The sequence below is a fragment of the Papio anubis genome, chromosome 5, assembly GCF_008728515.1.
Source record: "Papio anubis isolate 15944 chromosome 5, Panubis1.0, whole genome shotgun sequence".
Lineage (NCBI taxonomy): Eukaryota > Metazoa > Chordata > Mammalia > Primates > Cercopithecidae > Papio > Papio anubis.
Window position 1 is genome coordinate 95,569,541 of NC_044980.1, and position 22,144 is coordinate 95,591,684.

Here is a 22,144-nt window from a genome sequence, read left to right on the forward strand (position 1 = left end):
TTAAATGAACCCTGCAAACCATCATTTTATCAAGTGAAGAGTTTGTAACACATGATTACCGTTGGTTTTCTTACAAATCAGAATACAACTTCAGTTTTTGAGGCTCCTACCACAGTTATCCTGGTGGTCTCTTACTGGCTGACACTTTGATTATGAGCAGGAAATGTGCTTTCTGCAGCCACACACACACACAAAGTGACACAGAAGTATTAGGTCATGCAGTAGCACCTAAGTTCAGAGTGCCTCCTAGTGGAGTCTAATGTTGATCAAGTACAATTGAAATAATTTTTTCGTTCCTCTAAAAATCTCCCCTTTGGCATCACAGTTGGTTACGAATCTTGGGCCTCATAGGAGGCACTAAAATAATGTTTTACTCATACTTTTTCCTTTCTCCCTTTAAAAATTATGTAAGATACCTTCTCTGAATGTGTGAATTTTTTATAGAACACCTAAGATTCTTTGCATTTAAAATTCCTTCCATATCAATTAAGTCCAAGGTGTCTCGGCTTTTCCATTTCTAATGTTTAAATCAAAGACTTCATGTAAGTGGCCTGGGTGCAGTGGTTCATGCCTGTGACCCCTGCACTTTGGCAGGTTCGGAGGATCCCTTGAGCCCAGGAGTTTGGGAGCAGTCTGTGCAACATAGGGAGACCCCTGTCTCAAAAATATATATTAAAATATAGCTGAGCATGGTGGCACACACCTGTGGTCTCAGCTACTTGGGAGGCTGAGGTGGGAGGATTGCCTGAGCCTGGGAGGTAGAGGCTGCAGTGAGCCTGATCGCACCACTGCTCTCCAGCCTGGGTGACAGAGTGAGACGCTGTCTCAAAACAAAACAAGAAAAACCAAAAACACTTGTCAGTGAAAATGTTTGAAATTTTGGAACTATTAGAATGTATTTAAATAAAACAGCTATTGCTTAAATGCAACATTTTAAGTACTAGTTTTGTTTCAAAGTTCAGACAAGCAGCAATGTAGAAATATCCCTGGTCTCACGAGGTCAGGAGATCGAGACCATCCTGGCTAACATGGTGAAATGCCATCTCTACTAAAAATACAAAAAAGTAGCCGGGCGAGGTGGCGGGCGCCTGTAGTCCCAGCTACTCGGGAGGCCGAGGAAGGAGAATGGCGTGAACCTGGGAGGCGGAGCTTGCAGTGAGCTGAGATCCGGCCACTGCACTCTAGCCTGGGTGAAAAAGCGAGACTCCGTCTCAAAAAAAAAAAAAAAAAAAAAAGAAATATCCCTGGTCATTTAAGAAACTGAGCCAGTAACAGATTTTAAAGCAATTTTGAAAATATTAAATGCTTAACGTAATTATAGCAAGTATTTTATCCTAAGTTTACATACACAGTTAATTTATCAATTTGTAGTGATTACAGTAAGAGAAGATTACTTTTATACTTAGGATAAAAAAAGTTTAAAATCTGCAATATGTGAAATATGTATTGAATATATTATGCTATATTTATCTGAGTATTTTTGGTTTAACAAATTAAACACATATTTTTTCTTTTTGAAAAATGTATTGACCATATTTATATAACTACTGATCTTTTTATTTGGTAAATTTAAGTAAAATTTATTACTTATTTAACACTTTTGAATTTATATTATACTTGAGGTGGTTTATTTATCCTTGGCCAGCTACCCCCTTGAGACTCTGGCTTTCTATTTTATAGAACTATTTGAATGATACTTTAAACATGAATACTTGTTACTGGTTATCTTCTGTTCCCCTTATCCTGGGAGTTCAGCATAATGCTGTACGGATCAGGATAACAGGGTCCCACTGAGGTGAAGGAGGGAGGCCGGGAATGGCCACAGTCTGGTGTGGAGGTATCATTTTGGCAGGTGGAAAGTTGTTTTCCTGAAAGGAATTGGCAGAAGTAGATTCTTACTGATTTAGATACGTTTTCCACCAACTGAAGGAAGGAATTATTAAAGTCAATGGTGAACAAAGCATTTTAAGCATTTTATAAGAAGTGACTAGATGAGGAAGATTTTTTCATTCCTTTTTTAATCAGCAAGAAGAAATTAGTATTATTGAATTAGCAGATTCTTCCTATTCTATATTAAGAAAGATTTAATTTTTGTACCAAGGAAGGTTAGGTGAAGAAAAAGATTTATTTTTTGTAGAAAACTGAAGATATTTTGATTCAATATGAAACAGTGATATTTGTATTTTATGCTGATTCCGCCACCAAAAATTTATTACATGTACAAATTAAATAGAGATTATCAGCTTAAAAAATATAGAACATTTACATGTGGCTATGAACATTCCGATGCTAATTTTTTTATTTGATGACTATGTACTTTAAAATCTGGCATTGTCTTTCATGAGATTCTCAAGTCCTGCCTCCATTGTGTTGTTTACTTAGGTTATTTAGCTTTCTTCAAACTTAAACAAGCATTAGCTGATTGCTCCAAAGAGTAACAAAAGAAGATTCAGGAAAATGCTTGGGGCCAGGCGCCGGTGGCTCACACCTGTAATCCTAGCACTCTGGCACACTGAGGCGGGCAGATCACTTGTGCCCAGGAGTTGGAGACCAGCCTGGTCAAGATAGGGAAACCTCATCTCTACAAAAAATACAAAAATTAGCTAGGAGTTGGTGGTGTGCTCTGATAGTCCCAGCTACTTGTGGGGCTGAAGCAGGAGAATCACTTGAGCTTGGGAAGTTGAGGCCATAGTGAGTCATGATGGCACTACTGCACTCCAGCCAGGGTGACAAAGTGAGACAATGTCTCAAAAAAAAAAAAAAAAAGAAAGGAAAAGAAAAGTGCTTGGAATGGGAGATGAGTTATCCTGCTCTGATACTTCTTGTTTCCTCTTTCTGCTGCTGTCTTCCGCTGCACATCCTTAGGTAAAACTCAAAAATTATCACTGAGATTTTTGCAGTAACCAAATGAGACAGGAAGAAATGCTTTAACCTGCTGTCTAACCTCTAATACTGGTGATGCCATTTTTGGAGTACCACTAACAGTTTAAAAGTGCTTATCAGAGCAACTAATGCTGCTTTAATTTGTGTGCACAGATTGCTGTTAGTGTTGTTACTATCTATTTTGTATCAGGCTAGCTAATTTCCTAGTTTATTAACTAAATGACTTTCTTAATGGCTAGCCTTTTGACAAATGAAGAAATCTTGGCTGCTATGAGAGGGAAAACCAAAATTAAAAATTCACATTGAAAGGGATGAGGAACGTACGTATTTGTGCTGCTGCCATGTTGTTGGTGTGAGAGAATATCTGGTGATTGACCTTGATCCCTGACTGAAAGTCACAAAAATATGTATAATTTGGTCTTCAGCCATAAAATAAATGGCAAGTCTCTTCAGTTAAAGCAGGGATTTACATTCCTTTGTTTTGGGTGCATAAAAGGGAATCTTTTCCAACCTTATTATCAGAGAGTTTAGTGCATTTTTTTCCTGAAATGTTTTATAATTTCCATTTTGTCAGACACGTTTTTTTGGAGTTCATAGTTTATTAACCATGAGTTATTTTGTTTAGTTTATACTTGAAGATTTAGAGGCCCGTCATATTTTGTTTAAAGGCTTCTAAATGATCCAAACAAATGTGAATACCCACCAGCCTCAGCAAAAACTCCTATGATCTGTTGACAGATTTTTGGATCTGGGCCCTTGGAAGAGATACTGGACATTTGTATCAGGAGCTAATTTGAGATCTTTTGCAAACCGGTTTTTATTTGTTCAAGTTAATGAGGGCAACACCAGTAGAGCTGGACCCTCTGTAGCTAATAGTCTGAACTCCACAGGCCCCTCATGAAGTCAGTCTCCAAAGGTCACCCGCAATCCTCCTTAGGAACCAGGCTTATTGGTGAATAGTCTAGGACTCATAGATTGATCTGTGCCTCTGCAACCAGGGAATCTGACATGGTACCAACATGTTTATTTATTTCCCAGATGTCATCCCACAGTTTGGGCAATGAGATTGGATATTTGCAGTTTCGCACAGTGGAAATTCACCTTTTAAATAGGGCAAGAAATACTGATCCTCCTAGTGTCTGGTAGGAGTCATCTTTGCTCTTGCTAATTGGTTACAATTCTTTCACCTGTTTATTGTCATGTTTTTAAGCACCACAGTCAGCCAAATAAGATTTGAGAAAATTGTGAAAGAGAAAGCATTTCTTTCAATTCAGTCCTTTCATTCAACTCTCTTTGTACTTTGCCTCCTTCACTTTCTTTCTTTTGTTTGCTCATCACATTCAGAAGTTCACATTCCCTTATCTTACATGAGTGAAGCTATAAATTTTTGAAATAGTCATCTGCTATCTATATAACTATGAGCAAGCTACTTAACCTCTTTGTACCTTGGTTTTCTTATTTGTAAAATGGCAATAGATATTACCTGTGTCATAAAGTTGTTACATGGATTGAATGCATTAAGGTGTCTCTAACACTTAACTTAGTACCTGGTTGTACAAAGTGCTAAATGACCATTTATCTAATAATTGGTAATGGAACCTAATAATAGAATAATGATAGAGAGCTGTATGCTTCATTGTCGAGTTTCAAAATGCTAAACAAAAATGAGTTGTGAATTATTTTGAATGTGCAACAGCACAAGGGCTGGTGTTTTGCTTCTTCTGTGCAAACAGACTTAAAGAATATCTTTAAAATACCAAAGGACTGTTGGGTCATTCTTCAGAAGACTACTGGCAGAACAGAGATTGTCCTAGGAATCCCAGGAATAATAATGAGTCTCTTATTTTTATCGGAAAAGGAGACAACAACAGCCATATAGTATTGAACTGGTTGATTATTTTATGTATCTTCTGTAACTTGCATTTCTCTCATAATAGACATGGTGCTTTTAAAAATCCAATGTGAATGCTCTAAATCATATGACCATTATTAAATATTATTTTAAAATTAATATGTCATGGTGAGTGTATTTCTGAGCCATCACATTCATAAACATTTAGAATATAACCTCATCCATTTTGCTTTGAGAATACCTTATGCAAAATGATTTTGAAGGACATTTTGTTTCCTAGTATGTGTTTTCAGCAGGTGGCTAATGGCTTTTGACCTGCTGTAGCAGGATACAGAACTGAATGTCAGGCAGAATATTTTTTAAAGCTGCATTTCCATTTTGCATAATGAAACACAGTAATTTTTTGAGATTGTCTTGAATATTTTTCCAAATAATTATTGATAGAGATAAGTCAATGTGGTAGGGAAGAGAAGAGAAAATTGGCAATGTTCCAGCATTTAGGTTTTAAGAATATTTAAGTATAATCAGATTACTAAATACAAATATTTTAAAAAATAGTATGAGGTCAAATGTATTTACGTGTTAGAAGCCATGTAAAGTACATGGTGTTAGCCTTCCACCTTTCCTGTATGGTTAGGCCGTTGTTACTACTACTACTACTACTACTACTACTACTACTACTACTAACACATTTCAGCCCACTCACTTTTCTCTTTGGTAATTTCCATTTTCTCTTGAAATTCATACAGTATATTCCATGGCCTATTTTTATACAAACTTTAAGAATTATGCATACTAAAGAATAATTTTCCAATTTTGTGCAAAAATAGACCATGGCATATACTATATATAATGACAGAGATTGCTTAGGGCCCCAGGATTAACAATTTCAGATCATTGCCAATGTTAGTTTCAAATTAAGTGTTGGCACAAGTTCTTTTTATAGAACCACAGTCTTTGTCATTATGTATCACATTGAATAACACTCAAATTTGAACTCAGTGGAGTTTTTGAGATAAAGATGTGCATGCAGCTAGATCAGTGCCCAAAGTACCTTGTCGTATGGGTGATGTGAGACAATGACAATGTAAAGAGTTCTGTTTCTCATACTGTACATATTACACCTGGCATTTTGCCACTGAACTATATGATGAGGGAGGAATATTGTTTGTGAGCTTTGCTTTTAAAGCATAATTTCTGAAGTTGAGTTCTAATTTTATTTATTCCCTTAGGTAATTACTGGTTTTCAGCTTGCAAAGGAGCTATATTATTGAATTTTTTTAATGGTTAAACTTGTATAGTAGATGTCTTTTCTTTAAATTTAGGCACTAAAAATTCTCCCACATCAAAGTAGCTTGTGATTTTCATTTGTGGCTAGAGAGTTAATCATCTTTCAATAATGCTTTGAAGTTAACTTTACTTCTTTTTTTCTTCACCCAGCATGGCTTCATGAATAAAACTAACCAGTGATAGATATAGTGTATTATTGTTCTTGCCTATGGCTCTTGCTAATAAAAATTCCAATTCTGGTTAGTTTGCTGGAATCAAATCAATGTAGTATAGGCATACATTTTTTTCTGTTATAAAGCCCTCTCACAGAAAATAGGTAGGAAGGAAACTCTGGTGGGTGAAGGGAAAAGAAGGTAATTCTGGATTTAAAATATTTTAGCTTTTCTGTCTGTTTTGTGTTTTGTATATAACTTGTGTGACTTTTTACTTCTCACTGTCCTAGAATCCTTGAAATTAAAAATTTTATTGTTTAGGATGAAATTACCAAAAGTTCCTATAAATTAATGTATATGAATCTGCTGTTGTGTGGATGAAGTAACATAGCAATGTCAATCACTTCCTTTGAGAAAATGTGTATGTTTGTTTTTAAAAGCAGCTAGATAAGAAGCCATCAACTGAAGAATAGGGTAGGTGATGCAACCATTGCTAAAATAACCTGGAATTCTGACAGTTTCTAAAATTATGTCAGCTTGCTTACAAGATTACTTAATCACTAAATCACATCGGACTTGGCATTTTAACAAATAGGATGCTTTGCACTAACATCATCAGCACAGAAAAGAATGGTGCCTGGATGCCTGCTTCACAATGCAACGTGTGTATTTAGAAACCAGAGAACATGCCAGACTGAGTGATGATTGTACAAGACATTCCATACTCCATGCAGATGTACCAGGCTCAGGTGAAAAGACCCTTAAACTGTGGTTAGGGGGAGACAAAAAATGGAGCTTATTTTTGCAAATTTTCATGCATAACACATTGGGTGGGAACATGGTCTCCAGAATTGGATACACCCAATCAGTTTTAACTATTTGAAGGCTGATCCCTCTGGGCAAGTAAGTTATGCTATTTCAGCAACATATTTCTTCACTATAGCATAGGTGTAGTAATGGTATCGAATTTATACTATTATTTTGAGAAAGAAGTACCAAAATGAAACTGGTAATGAACAAAAACTGCCAGTTCCAGAGCCTTAGAAATCTTTAGCATTTATAATATTTTGCATGTAAAGGAACACACTGTTATACAGGCTCCTACATGACCTCAGGATCCATCTCGACATAGAACACCAGGAAGTCCCTGCTATTTCATAGAAGTTGGCATTGAACATGAAATGTATTTGTGCTCCCTGAGCTAATTCAACTCTACTCATCTTTTCTCTTCTTTCTCTTTTGTTGACAGCCTCCTTAATGAAAATATCAATTTGGGTACTTGGAAAGGTGAGGATGGAGAGATTGGTTATCCACAGCAATGTTTGGGGACTGTGTTGAATACTTTACAGAGATTTGTGTTAAGTAGGTGAATCCCAAATTTACATTTCCAGCCTTATCCTCTACCACAAGCTCCATTCATGCATTCATTAATTGCCTGGATCCTTCATTTCATTGTCTAATGGGTAGGGTATCTAAACTTATTGTACTCACTATTCACTGTCCTCCAGTCACACTGGGCTTCCTTATGTTCCTTAAACATTCTAAGCTCATTTCTGTCTTGGGACCTTTGTTCTTGCTGCTTTCAATGCCTGGAAGCCTCTATCCTTCGATTTTTATGCATCATGCTCCTTCCCTTTATTCAGGTGTCATTTCTTCTGACACTGAGGTTTCTCTCTGCTAATGCTATCTCAATCATCCCCCCATCCAGTCAGTCTCTTATCCAATTGCTCTGTGTTACGGTTCTTCAGAGCCCTTTTGCATGTATACAAAATTGTAATTTATTTCTTTAATTGTTCCTTGTTTTACCTCTCACTCTAAAATACAAGTTCTCTAAGAGCAGTGGCCTTACCTGGCTCTTAGAAGTGCTCTCAGCAACCTTTAAAGGTGTCATTCTTTTTCCTTCATCTTATAGGTGACAAAAGTGAGGCCCAGGGAGGTTAAGTAGCTTGCTCAAGATCGCAGAGATTGGAAGTGGCAGAGCTGGGATTTAGGTCCCATGCTGTGCTCTAAAAAACTGTGCAACATTGCTTCCTTTTTCATAAATGAAGGTCAGGGACATTAATGGGAGGGAAGGGGCTATGCTGAGTTCTTGGAACTCCCTTCAAGTCTCTGGGCTGGCAGTTATTGTTTGAGTCCCTGGTCTGGACATAGACAGACAAGAGCTGGTCCTGATCACTTTCTACTCTAGCATCCTGGGCTTATCTTCTGTTCCCTTTTCCTTTTAGACTTAGTGCCCAAGACACGTGTAATTAATATTTTACAAGAATGCATTAAATCCCCTACTGCTTGGGAAAAATAATGAAACATCAGATTTTAAAGAAACTCCCAAAGGGCTAGAATCCAGTTTTGAACCCAGATGGAATTTTCCACATGGCTTGGAAAATATATAAGTATATATATTTTTATATACTTGCTGTTTTCTGAGTATTTCTTACTTGACAATGGTTACATACAGCTGTAGCTTTCTTTTTGTGAGCTTGCGTTAATAACATTGCTTTGGTTTTAACTTGCTTACTATAACAAGTTAGTATATTTAACATAGTCCTTATTGACTGGAGGATTCCACCTCACCTCACCATGTGATACTGAAACTGAGCTATTTATATTGTTTTAACTAGACATAGTATAAAATAAAACAGGTTTTCTTATAATTTATATCATTAAAACATATAAATTATCTTTCAGCTTTTAGGAAAAAAAAATCAACGTATTCGATTCAAATAGGATAATTCACACCCCACAGATTATAGGGGAGTAATTACTGATTCTTTTTATTGTAGGACATTTGGTATATCTGGCTGCAATTGACCTTTTAGAAGCTATTGACATCATTTGGGAACTGCCAGTAAACCTGCCTTAATCAGTTAAACAGAAGGAATCGTAGCACTGTGGAACTGACTGGTTGATTAGTTTAAATCCAGACACAGTCCTGCCTGAATGCCCTTTGTGAAACCCTTGCACAAAAAACCTTGCTTCCTTCAGAAGCATTATAACCTACATCCTGCTGTCAGATCTTTTCGGCTCTGCTGGTCTTCTTAGGCTGCAGGCATCCTCCTTAACCCCGCTTATGCTTCCTTTCATTTCATGAAAACAATATCTATGGTTAGAGTCACAAAAATGCTCTACATTTCCCTCAAAGTTCCTTATTTGTATCCTAGGGAAAAGGTATTTTAAACTCCACTAATTGAGAGACGAAAATGGGAACTTATCTTAAACTAGCTTCTTTAGAAAAAAATATATTAGAACTTAATCCAGCTCTTCCTCTGGGACTTATAATCAAAATTAGAATCTTGAAATGTTGAAGGGAGTTTTTGGTATTAGAGTAAGCCATCATGTATAATTCCTTTGATTTTTAGATTCAAAACATTGAAGGCTTTATAATTTGTGTTTAGTTTGGGGAAAATATTAAAGTTAATCGACTCTTGGGTGAGTTCAGAGCTAGTATAAAGATGTAGTTCTGGACCTTTAAATGAAAGTGAAATTAAAATTCTTTAAGGATAAAGCTTTGCGTAGCTTCAGTCTATTACATAGACTGAGAAAAGGACCCATACAATGGGTACTCTGCTGGGATTGGTTGCAGAAGAGGGCAGATATTTATGCGGGAGAGGTCAAAGAATTGCCGTAGAACACTTTCACAGCATATGGCATGTTGTATTGGAGCAGACCAACATGCTCATTTTAAATATTAAAAAACTGAGGCCCCACTTAATTACTCAAACTCTTAAGGGCCCTACTTGGCCAATTTCTATTTCTACATCACCCCGTTACAGTACTGTTCCAGAATACAGATGAAGCCTCTCAAAGAAGGTGGTGTCATCCGATCATCTGTGGTTTTGTTTATTATTATTAATTATGATAACTACTGTTTATGGAGTGCTTGTGATGTGCCAGTACTTTATGCGTTATCTTTATCTTCATAACTACAGCATGAAGTGGTACTATTGTTCTTCCCTTTTTGAAAATGAGGAAGTGATATTTAGGAAAGTCATGGAGGCTAGCCTCAGCAACATAGCGAGACCCCATCTCTACACACACAAAAAATTTAAAAATTGCTGGGTGTGGTGGTGCATGCCAGTAGTCCCAACTACTCGAGAGCATAAAGTGGGAGGATTGCTTGAGCCCAGGAGATTGAGACTGCACTGAGCTGTGATAGTACCATTGCACTCCAGCGTGGGTAACAGAGAGACATTCTGTGTCCAAAAAAAAAAAGACAGAAAGAAAAGAAAAGTAATGCACTCGACTTGAATCACCAAAGCAGTCAGAGGAGGATAAGATGCTTTGTCTTTGAGTAGGATAAGATGGTAGCTAGAGAAATGGGTAACAAGAGATGTTTCTCTCATCCCTCATAAGTTGCCTGGAGAATGTTAGGATGAGGTGAGTAATGATGCCATAGGACATGAGTAAGGAAGAAGAATTAAGGCCATTCCAGCCTTAATTCTTTAGACACAGTGGATTCACTATGAGGGAATGGGAGCACACTTGCTCTCTGGCTGCAATGAGAAGCAGTAGAGGTCCAAGTAAGGAGCAGATTGGGGCATCAGGGATTCTAGAAGCCATGAGACACAGGAGGAACCACGGAATCATTTTGAGCCTCTGTTTTGTTTTTCATTTCTAAAAGTGAAATTTTGATTTCTACCTTTCCCTACCACACTGTGTTCTTTAAAAGATTGAAAAAATTGAATTTTAAGCACCATGGAAAAATAGGATATAATAAATTTTGTGTTTATTTATTGAATAAGTATTTATTGAGGGAATGCCAAATGCAAGGCACGGTGCTATGTATAGAATAAGAGGTGAACATTGACTTTGTGTCTACCTTTCAGAAGATTAAAGAAAGTAGGAAATTAGGCAACTTGATAAATAACTATGCGGAAGTATGTTTTAAGTGCAGTTCTCAAGGTTAAGAACACTGATAATTCTGAGAGGGAATTGACTTCTAATGATGGGTCTTGAAGAGCTGATAGGGTTTGGATTGGTAGGGAGGAGAAACAGGAGAAGTGTGAGGGTTGCAGGGGGGATGGGGAGATAGATGTGGAATTCCAGGGGGAAGAAACAGTAAGAGCACAGGCCTGGAGGAGGGAAAGTATGGGGACATATTTGTGCATCAGATTGTCTAATTAGTTGTTGCTTAAAGTATCAGGAGGTCTGTCTGGTAAAGATGGGCTTATGCTGAAACAGTGAAATGTGCACTTGATTTAGAGGCTCACAGGGGAGCCTTTTAGAGTTTTGGAGTTTGGTGGTCACCTGGTCAAGGCAATGTTTTATAAAGATGCATCAAGGACAAAGTGATGAATAGAATTATGAAAGGAGCGAGACACTGAAGTCAGGGAAGCCAGAACATTATAAGATGCCTGATAAAGAAGACCTAAGCTAGAGGGGCAGTAGTGGGAATGGAATAGGAAGAGATGGATCAGGGAAAGTTGGCTGCTAACTGGATTTAAGGGTGATGGGGAGTCACAACGCTTTTGTCATTAGAAGTTCTTGGACTACTTTTTCATTAAGTCAGTATGAATTAGTTTTAATTAACATATTGAAATCCAAATGCTCATAATAAAGTCCCACATCCCACTGTCACTTTTCAGTCCTTGGAACATCTTAACTGGATTTAGAAAAAAAAATGTTCTATCGAGATTAGAGGAACCATGACTGTTGCTCCTCTGGACTAGGAGGAAGTTCATCCTAGATTATGAGGCTAAGCTGGGTCAGGATTAAGGGTGTTTTGCCTTATCCTCAGAAAAGTGACTTGAAGGAACTAGCAGAATGGCCACTGTAGCTGACAGTCAGGACTTTAGAAATCCTGGCCAAATGTCCCCTCATAGGTGGGACTTTAACCCCCATTTGCTTCTGAATTGGCACTTGCCATGATGAATTCACTTAGTTTAAGAAATAAGTAAGTTTCAGGGTCTTGCTCAACTCTAAACATCAGTTTAAGGTGGTTAACTGGGAGAGAGATGAGATTTATAATACTTTTGAAAATTGATAGGGTTATTTCTTTAGGAAATACTGCTGGTTTGTTTGTTTCTTATGAAAGGGCATTTCCATTTTTGTTTGTTTGTTTTTGAGACGGAGTCTCTCTCTGTTGGCCAGGCTGCTGGAGTGCAGTGGTGTGCTTTCCGCCTCCTGGGTTTAAGTGATTCTCCTGCCTCAGCCTGCCGAGTAGCTAGGACTACAGGCATGTGCCACCACACCCGGCTAATTTTTGTATTTTTAGTAGAGACGAGGTTTCACCATATTGGCCAGGCTGGTCTTGAACTCTTGACCTCACGATCTGCCCGCCTCGGCCTTTCAACATGCTGTGATTACAGGCATGAATCACCATACTCAGCCCCTCATTTTCCCTTCTAACTCTTCTTTTCTTTCAATTTGAGAACTTACACTATCGTTCAGATGTCTTTGAAGTCTTAGGATCCTCTTGGGAAAGAAGTGTTTTTTTCTGAATAAAAGAAGGTATACTGTTATCCAGCAAGAACATGTCAGAGCTCGATGGGGCCAGTGTTGCTATTGGGTAGGTTTTGCCCCTGCTCCAGGTCTGCTTCTAACCTCTGGACCTCATACTTCTGTGGGTGTGTACTTCACAAGGTCTGTCTCTTGCTGTGCTTGAGAATCAAAAGAAGAGCTAATTTTTGTGGGAAGTTATCAATTCAAGAAACAGTTTATGATCTTCTCTAATAAGGTGGTGAGATCATGCTGACCAAAATATTTAGTGAAGTGGTGGGAGGAAATAGAACACTAGTACAAGACACCGTGACAGTTTTGTAGATTTAAGAGGAAAATAAAAACTAAATGAGGCCTGGAATTAGGGAATGGAGGTTGGAGAAATTAGGCCTCTTTTCTTTAATGCAAGCATCTCTAACAGGCCCCATAATCTGGCCACGTGGGATCGTTTTTCTCACTCACACTTGATTTTAGTTTCTGCTGGTGGTCTTCCATATTTCCTTCAGCCATTCATAATGTCAGAGACCTCTTGGTTTGGTCTTATTTTTGGATGTGCTCTTTTTAAAATGGTACCTTTTAAAAGTAAATCTAACAAACCAGCTTTACTGTTGGACTGTTCTGTATGATTGCTACATCTCTGGAAAAGTCAAAACAAGTGCTCCCTTTTTGTGTGTGTATTGCCTAGATAACCTTTATTTGCTTTTTACACCCTAATTCTGTGTAGACAGGTGGGTCATCTCCTCCTAAGAGTTGTTTGAAACAACCTTGAAATAGTCTGGCTAGCCTGTTAGGACCTAGACCACTGAAGCTGTCATTGGCCTTCTGTGAGGGCAGGTAAGCCAGGATTGCAAGCTCAGAACGCAGTTCAGTGAATTTCCATTGTTTGAATTACAATAGTAACTCATATTCATAGTTAAATAAAGACCTTTTAAAAGCATATAATATGAAAATTGGAAGACTCTCCTTCAAACCTAGTCTGCAACTGACACTGCTAGAAGCAACACTCCTGGCAATGGGGTGTGTGTCTTCTGGGTATTTTTTCAGTGCATATTCAGATGAATACATGTATTTATTTTAAAATTTGAATATATGTGTGATACACACACACACACACACACACACAGAGTTTTGTACTGTTAATTTATAGTAAACTTTGCGGTTTTGCTTCTAACACTCAGGATCTCAAGAAGAACAAATGAAAGGATAGCACGAATTCCATTTTGTTGGAAAGCTTTTTCACTTTACCTGAATTTAGAAAAATCTGAATTACTGTATGTTTTTAGTGAGGGTTGACTTTGCTATTTTGCTTTCAGAATTTTTTCTAATCTGTATGGGAATGAAAAGCCCAACTTATCAATTAAGTTAAAATTTTCTACATATTCCAGATTGTAAATTGGTGCTATTGTAATCCATTTTACTGTTTTTGTACGCAGTATTATTGTTATACATTTGCACACTATTTACTCACAAGGGAAACATTAAAAGGTAGGCTTAGCTTCATCTAAATTGAAGTAGAGATAATAATAGTTTCTTTGAACTAGCTGAGATCTAAATATACAGTACAGAATGACAACCTTCATTTTTTATTGTGATATGAGTATCTTAAAATCTGGTAAGTTACTTGCTTATCTGTACAATTACAGTATTTGCAGTAGCAAAATTAGATGGCAGTATTGTTTAAAAACATGTCAATCTAATATTCATGGAGAAGAAAACAATAGCTTCCATAGTACAGATGATAAATTATATACTTATTAAAGTGTTGCATCTGATCAAATAAATGTGGTATTTCATTATAGACTTGGTTTGATGTTGAAACATTGTTATTTTAAGCAATTACTTTAAACTGGATATTTTAAAGAGAGGCTGTATTTCTCTGAATGTGGGTGACAGAGGCAGGGAAGGACAAATAGTTCAAAGAGAGATTTAAATTATGTGTAGTTTGGAGGATTGTTAGAAGTAGAAGTAATTCTGCCTGTGATGGAAGAGACTTAACCAGAAAACCGTGGCAGCAGTCAACAGATATCTTGTGATTTTGTCTGGGTGTCATAATTAAGCATTTCGCTGGAGGTGTTTTCTGGATAAGTGATGTATTGGCAAGGATTTAGAAGATAAATAGAATGGGCAGCTGCCGCCTCATGGAGAAGTAAATAGAGAGTCAGTTTTCATTGTTAGCAGTAAGCTGACCTCCAAAGGCACAGATGTGAGCTTTCTTTTCAAAGGGAATGAAGTATTCACCATTAAGTATAAGGATGTTTGTAATGTGACAATGTTAATGCTAGTTAAATGAGAAAACCATATATGAATACTTAGACTGTTGCTACCTGGGAGCATTATTTATTGACCTGTGCCTTCGTCAGAGCTTCAGATGTGAGAGGAATGATGCTAACAGAATCGTGTAAAGATATTTGTCATTAAAAAGTCACATCGCAATTAATAGATTCAGAATTCATCGAGTCCTCTTGCTCTGTGTCACACCCGCTGCCTCTGTGACAACCTTCATTTCCTACTTAGCAAATCCAAGCCTGGTAGCTGGAACCCCAGGAAGTTGTTAAAGCAATTAAAGGCTTCTGTCTCCCAGCACATTGCTTGGTTACCATAGTATCCTCTGCCTCCAAGTCTCTCCTGATGATGTCAGTATGCATACAGGGGTTGTTCAGAGCATCTACGTGGGGATGATTCACCCCGCAATAAAGCCCCTCTGTCTCGTTGCTCGCTTTCCAGTGAGCAGATTTCAGACATCTGTAGCAATGGAAGGTAAGTGCCTTGTTTTGCATATTGAAGAATTACTAAATGCTTCTATTATTCTGTTTCTGGTTTCTTGCTTTCTAAGATATGCTACTGACTGAAATCACAGTGAATGGGAGCATTTCAGTCAATTACTTAGAACAGATTTGTAGTTTGTACTTAAAGTGTGTGTGTGTATGTGCGTAGGTGTGTGTGGGCAGGCACATGTGGGGTAGGCTTATAAAGAAAACTGAATGCACAGTGTAATGTCTGCTACTGTCCCTGGTAAACAGCAATAGGTTTTTATTTCAAACTATTCGAAATACATAACTTCCTTAAAATATTTTGACAAGTGTCACAGGGCAAGTAGGGCTACTTTTTAAAAAGTGTGTAAGTATATTGTATTGGCATTTTAAACGATATTGGCAGTTTAAATGGTATTAACATGTGAAATATCTAAGATGGTATGGGAAGATATTAGAAAGAAGAGCCATGTTAAGTTGAGAATTTGTATGTTATAGAAATTAAAACATGTAGGACAAAGATTTAGTTGGTGAAAGGGAGATGTATGGAGTTCAGAGTATACTAATAATCACCATTCCGTAGTTATGCCACACTTTTATTGCTTTTCAATATCTCACACAATTTGATTGTAAAAATAATGCTTATATTATTGTGATGAATGCAATTAGTGCTTCATGAAAGTTTTCTTTAAATACTTACCCATCCTTCTTAAAGATAATCCAGCTATGTTCAGCTTTACAGAAAGAATATAGTAGAACCACTTACAACATTCAGATAGAACAGTGATACATGAATATTTGCCTCGAGAAGTTAGTGCTGTTTCAGTTTTTCTCTGACAGTATGCCTTATCAATAAACAATAAATAATGAGACACACAACCAGTTCCTCTCTATCAGCCTCCTTCTGAATCTCTTCCTTCTGAGAGTTCTGCCCATAAGGTTAGTTTTGCATTTATTTCTTCTTCTTGATTCCCAAGAGATGATTCAGTAGTACATTCTGTGAAGAATGTAATACTTGACCAGGCACGGTGGCTCACGCCTCTAATCCCAGCACTTGAAGAGGCTGAGGTGAGAGGATCGCTTGAGCCCAGGAGACCAGCCTGAGCAATAAAGCAAGCAAGACCTGTCTCTACCAAAAACAACAAACAAACAAACAAACAAAACTGAATTTTAATGGAAGTGGTAGATAACAGCAGTTTCTAATTAATTAATAGATAGCTTTGCAGAGAAAAAAGAACAAGAGTGCAGTGGATAGGCTGGGACGGCTCCCATTACTTTATATAGTTGAATGTTTATTCTGTGTGGAAGGCAGGCAGATGGCTTTGCTGATAGGTAGGTAAATGGTTTAGACTGTCCGTCTCTAGAGAAATGTCTAAAATTTGCATTTGTTTCTTGTCTTTTTGAAGCCTTTTGAAATATACCCTGCTGTCTAACTTGCTTTATTTCTGCATGAGATGATTCACCTTTTTACAAAGAATCAGTGAGAAGTATAGTTGTGAGAGGGTGAAACATTGCTTAAAAATTTAAATTTAATTGCTTGTAAGCGAAGGATATGTCTTATCTTAAATATCATAATGCTTAGTCTTTGAATTTCTTTCTGCCTTGAAAATAGGCTAAATGCTTTGACTTAATTTCTTCACTATTTTGAATACTTAATCTTGTTTGTGTTTGAAAATTTACTTGGTAATTACTATCAGAAAAAGTTTCTAAAAAGTAGGAAAAATTAAGTTACTCCCTAATTTAGATTATAATAGGTTAAATATTGAAGAAAGTAAGTCAATCTAAACTGCTTCCATACTGTTTAAAACCTTTTCATTAAAACACTCACCTAATATTTATGTTGGAAACAAGAATAATATATTCTAAGCTAAATTATATTAGGTTTTTGTTCTTTGCCATGTTAATGTGTGGGGTGACATAGTTTAATTTCTTCAATAACTCTTTGTAGTAATAATTTAAAAAATATTTCTGCAGTTTTGAACCCTTAAAATATCCATGAAAATACACTTTTGCTGACCTGATTGATATGAGCAGCACTATAAAGAGTGTACTATAAAGATTACAGTTTCCTTCATGCTTGAATCAGGAAGTAGTTCCAAGTAGTTTTAGGCGGTGATTTTTAAAATTGGTTTAGGAAAGTTTTTACTTTATTTTTATGCTCTAATAAGGATGTTTTAAATTTTACAGATACTTAAACTTGTTTTTGCTGAAATATGGAAATGTCGGGTCTGTAGACTTTTCCAGCATGAGATGAATTAAATATGGCAGAAAAAGGATCACCTTGGCTCTCACTAGAAAGATAAGAAGTTAAGGCTGGGCGTGGTGGCTCACGCCTGCATTCCCAGCACTTTGGGAGGCTGAGGCAGGCAGATCACCCTGAGGTTGGGAGTTCAAGACCAGCCTGACCAATATGGAGAAACCCTGTCTCTACTAAAAATACAAAATTAGCCAGGCGTGGTCGCGCGTGCCTGTAATCCCAGCTACTCAGGAGGCTGAGACAGAAGAATTGCTTGAACCCGGGAGGTGGAGGTTGCGGTGAGCCGAGATCGCGACGTTGCATTCCAGCCTGGGCAACAAGAGCAAAACTCCATCTCAAAAAAAGAAAAAAAAAAGAAGTTAAATCAAACCAGTATCCAAAAGAATTAGAAAAACTTATATGGGGAACATGGACTTGGGAAAATAAACATTTTGTCCAGTGGTAGGAGAAGCTCAGGTTGTGAGGGACTGGTTAAGTGCTTTACTCAGTTCTCTGTGTTCACTCAGTGGCAGAGCCAGGGCTGATTGGAACTGGTGCCCACCCTTCTACAGGCCAGTTTTCATTTTCATGGCAGTGTACTCTCTAGTTGGAGTTGAGCACTTTTTCCTAACCAACTTTTAAACTTATTTTCTCCCATTACAAGAGTGATGAAAGTAGCATAATAACTATTAGTTTTCTATTGTTGGCTATAACAAATTGCCACCAACTTGGTGGCTTTAAAAGTACGAATTTATTATCTTACAGTTCTCTTGGTTACAAGTCTGACACCGGTCTCAGTGCACTGAAACATCAAGGTGTCGGCAGGGCTACATCTACTTTCAGGAGGCTCTAGGGGAGAATTCATTTCCTTGTCTTTTCCAGCTTCTAGGGCCGTCTGCATTCCGTGGCTCCTGGCCACCTCCTTCCATCTTTACAGCTTGCAAGTACAGACTGAATCTTCACTTTGCCATCTCTCTGGTTCTCTGCAGCCAGGAAATTTATCCTCTTTAGAAGAGTCATGTCATTAGATTGGGCCCACTTGGATAATCCAGGAGAATCTCCCCATTTTAAGATCCTTAATCTTGAGCACATCTGCAAAGTCCTTTTGGCCATGTAAGTTAACATATTCACAGGCTCCGGGAATTAAGACATGAATATCTTCGGGGGCCATTATTCTACCTGCCATAGAAGGATAACAAAATGCATGGCTGACTTAATCAACATTAAATTCACACATCCGATATTTTTACTGAAAAATCATAAATTAAACCAATGATTGCCAATAGAGACTATGAAACTTTGACCTAATTCAGTGAATGTAATCATCCCCAAGGATATTAAAATGCCTCAAGATAATTAATGTGAGAAAATCAGATTAGAAAGAAATGTTTCATCAACTCAAATGTTCAAAACTCTTAGGTACAGATGGGAGCCTCATAAAGTGACACTATTCTCAGTTTAATATTTTTATTGAGAGGCTCACATCAGATGAAGTTAATTAAACCAAACTGATTTGGGACTGCAAAATTTCCATTAGTTAACTCCTATGTGAATCAGCAGGGGTTTCTTTAGAAACAGAAGGGTAATACCTGGGCCACTAGAGAGCCAAATGCGAGATCTAGTAACCCTGAGTTTTGAATAACACTGTCATTTATGGCTCTGGCATTAAGCCATATGAGTCACAAGACCTAGCAGATGAATCTGGCAGGTATACCTGATACAGTTTCCTAGGAAAGGTACAATATATTACATTAATCAATAACTTTAAACATGAGGGCAACAGCTGCAAAAATAGTTTCTTTTATTGTTCACATCCTGTGTTAATCATACATTTAAGCCAAATGATAGCACAAGGGTCCATCCACACGAAGCATAAGATAATTTATATCTAGTAGCTGTATTTTAACTTTTGCTAAACACTAGTGGTAAAGATGCAGAAGAGAAACTACTGTAATATGTTAGTTTTGGACAGAAAGCCTAAATTTACATTTTGCTGTGGTTCTCTGAAGAAAAGGAGATGGAAAGAAAACCAACTGTTTTCCTACTCATATTCTTTTTTATTTTTGGAATCATTTTCTGGAGAAAAACTAAATAGTACCTTAGGATCCTTGCTTAGACAATGGCTTGTGAAAAGCACATTTCTTTGCAGGAAGTAATTATTTTGACACTGATTCTTTTTGATACCACAGTGTAAGCAACCTTAGGATTCTATATGTAAAAAATCTGATTTTATGCCATTATGAGATTGATTTGTTAATCAAACTACCATCACTAAAGGAAAGATATTATTTGACAATGAAGTTAAAAATTAAAATCAGTTGACTATGTAATTTAATAAATAATGAAATAGCAATCTATCAAAAGTATCTCCATAAATAAAATATACATTTAGTTATTTATTTATGTACATAGTAAGCTCACTTCAATGTTTCGTTTCTTTTATCTATCAATAGTATATACTAATGCAAGTGCTCATGTAAATAAAAACAGAACCCAAATACCTTTAAACAATTGATTATTTTTAAAAAGTACACAGAATATTCCATTTACTATGTATTTGATCCTACTACAGTAAATTAGAGAAGAGATGAAATCTATTTTGCTTATCTGAAAAAAAAAAAACTCACATAGCTGTCGCCTTCTCTGTGATAGAAGAGACCGTTTAATCTTTAAATCATTTTGAACTGGCTCAGTTGCTTTACTAATCCTTTTACTTTGTTAAAAATTATCTTAAAAGTTTATCTTTGAGAGAAATCAGAGATAAAGGAACTAATAGAGATGAGAGTTTTGAGGTTTTGAATCGTACTTGGTCATTGGGCATGGATGAAATAGAAGCAGACCTCAAAATCAAAAACTTCGAAGATGTTGATTTCTCACCAACTACACTGAAAACCAGTACAGAGTTTTATTTCCAGGGGGAATTTTTTCCCAGTGATGGGAGTAAAGTCATGCAGCAAGTAAGCGATGGAACTAGGAAGTTATCCTACGTCGTGACTACTCCAAAGATGTTGTAGATCAGGGAACCATTGCAAGCTCTCATTTTTCTCACTGATCTTTCTCACTTAATCTCACTGATTCAGCTGTTTTTCTTTAATTTATTGTTGCTCTAATTTTACTTCCATCTTTAAATGGGGGTGAAACTTTCAGAAAGACATGCAATTATTGAAACTTTTTATGAAGAGAGTTCTTTTACTTTAATTTGTGGAATGCCCCATTTCTGCCACTGTCTGCTATGGAAATGAGATTCTATAACTGGAACAATTTTTCCATTAACTCCTCTCAAACAGTCTGCTTTGGAGTGAGGATTAATGGAAATAAAGGGTACTCTTTCTGCAGGCAAAATCTTCTGACCTGGGGCAAATAGGGAGAAAAAAGGTTAAGCAGCAATACCTTAAAGGGCATGAAGCCATAGGAACAGATGTTAGCCATCTTCTGTGGGGGATGACCCGCAGTGCACTGGGGACTAGCCGGGTTAAAAAGCTTAGAGAGGACTGTGCCTCATACCTGTTGCTTACTGTCTGTCGTAGATGATTTTACAAAAATTAAGGAGTCTGTGGTAGGGGTAGGAGACTGGTTCCTGGATGTAGCCCCAGTAATGCTTAGAAATAGAACTGTTCCAATGTACTTTTCTTTTATGCCAAGGGTGCATGAGGGGGCGGCAACTGGAGACCATCAGGTCCCCTTTAATATTTATAAGCAAGGGAATGAGCTCACTAATTAAAAGATTTTAATATATTCAAACTTTCCAATAAGAAATTTATGCTGCAATTTAAGTTCAAAACTTCCCAAGAGTCTCAGCAGAGAAAATGACAGAGGAATGAGATTTGCCAATTGTATTATTGGAGTACAAGAGTCAGGTGGCATTGTTTACCTTATTGCCAAAGGTCAGTTCTGTCTTCTTCCATCAGAATACAATCCAAGTAATTGCTATTGAATGCCCTCACGTGTGTGATGGTGCACTAAGTACAATTCTGAATTAATCAAAGGACAGTGTGACCTCAGATCTCAAGTAGTTTAAGCTGAAAGCATCTCTCTCTCTCTGTCTCTATATACATATATTTATATATACATATATTTATATACACATATATTTATAGACATATTTATATATACATATATTTATACACACATATATTTATATATACATATATTTATATATACATATATACTTATATGTATATGGGGGATAACTTTCTTATTACTTAATAATATTATTGTTTTATTTTCATGGTAAATTTTGCCAAGCAGCAGATTGCAGTTGGGATTTAATAAATTCATTTTATTTGCGTTCAGTGAAAGAGTATATTTTTCTTAAAATTCTAAATTGCTGTATTTACTTGATGGCAGATCTGCAGTTATTCCATTAAGCTTTTTATCTCTGTCCTATGCTTTCCCAATCCCTGTCCCACTTGCCTGACTGTAAAACTCACATATCTTTCTTTTGTGTTCTTTTATGATAGAAAGTGTTTTCCCCTCTTTCTTATGCAAACCTGTGTGTGCAGCACACATGCACACACACACACCCCATACACACAGTTACTTTACA

The 22,144-nt window shown here is 36.9% G+C and overlaps 1 protein-coding gene across 18 annotated transcripts in view; it reads left to right on the forward strand.

Annotated features, from left to right (window-relative positions):
* PAM (peptidylglycine alpha-amidating monooxygenase) overlaps positions 1-22,144 on the forward strand; it is a 277,716-nt gene that overhangs the window by 37,946 nt on the left and 217,626 nt on the right. Inside the window, exon 1 of one of the 18 annotated variants that reach the window (XM_031666329.1) lies at positions 14,391-15,369. The exons of the other annotated variants lie outside the window; for them this stretch is intronic. The gene's annotated coding sequence lies outside the window, so the exon portion shown is untranslated. Of the gene's footprint in view, positions 1-14,390; positions 15,370-22,144 lie in introns of those variants that run through there. 18 annotated transcript variants of the gene reach the window in all.